The sequence below is a fragment of the Fragaria vesca genome, linkage group LG6 (assembly GCF_000184155.1).
Source record: "Fragaria vesca subsp. vesca linkage group LG6, FraVesHawaii_1.0, whole genome shotgun sequence".
Lineage (NCBI taxonomy): Eukaryota > Viridiplantae > Streptophyta > Magnoliopsida > Rosales > Rosaceae > Fragaria > Fragaria vesca.
Genome location: NC_020496.1, coordinates 21,285,967 through 21,286,770, shown reverse-complemented (window position 1 = coordinate 21,286,770; position 804 = coordinate 21,285,967).

Sequence of the window (804 nt, the reverse complement as noted above, 5' to 3'; positions counted from 1 at the left end):
ACNCTCTCTCTCTCTCTCTCTCTCTCTCTCTCTCTCTCTCTCTCTCTCTCTCTCTCTCTCTCTCTCTCTCTCTCTCTCCCACCTTCGATTCCAACACCGCTACCATGCCGCCTCGATGACGACTTCCAGCTAGATCTCGATTGCATCTCCAACTCCGACGATGCCGCCGCCGCAACGATGACTTCGGGATCGACCGTTGACGACATCTCGACGACCTAGACTGCATATCCCTCAAAGCGCAAGTGGATCTACAAGGTCGTCACCAAACTAGCTCTGAAGTGAATGTGATCGTAGATATGCCTGCGTCGGAGGTCTCTCTCAGAAGATCGATCCTCGCTAATCGTCCTTGTCGACGTCGCTGTCAACGTCGGCGCTGGTTTTCAATAACTACGATGGCGGCGGTCTATGTCAATTTTGTAGATCGCTCGCCGGAGACAGCGTGACTCCCTGGCCAAGTTCCACAAGACCGGCGATGAATTGCTTCTCAATCAGGTAAGTAGGTTTTGGCTCTTGAACTCCGTTGCCTAATTTGATTGTTGAAGATAGTGTGTTTGAATTTTCTTCATGATTTTAGCTCAATTGTGCAGTAGTAGTGTGTATAACAATCATGTTTGACTGAATAGATGTTAAGTAGTGTGAAATGAAGTGTTTTAGTCTGAAATGATGTTTAGTGTTAAGTATATGAGGACAGTAGCTTTCTATAACTGTTGAAGTATATTTCTGCTACTAAGATAGTATCTTTCTGTGAATGTCGTAGTATCTATGCTTACTGATACCAATATTGTGTGTCAATTGTGTTATGTG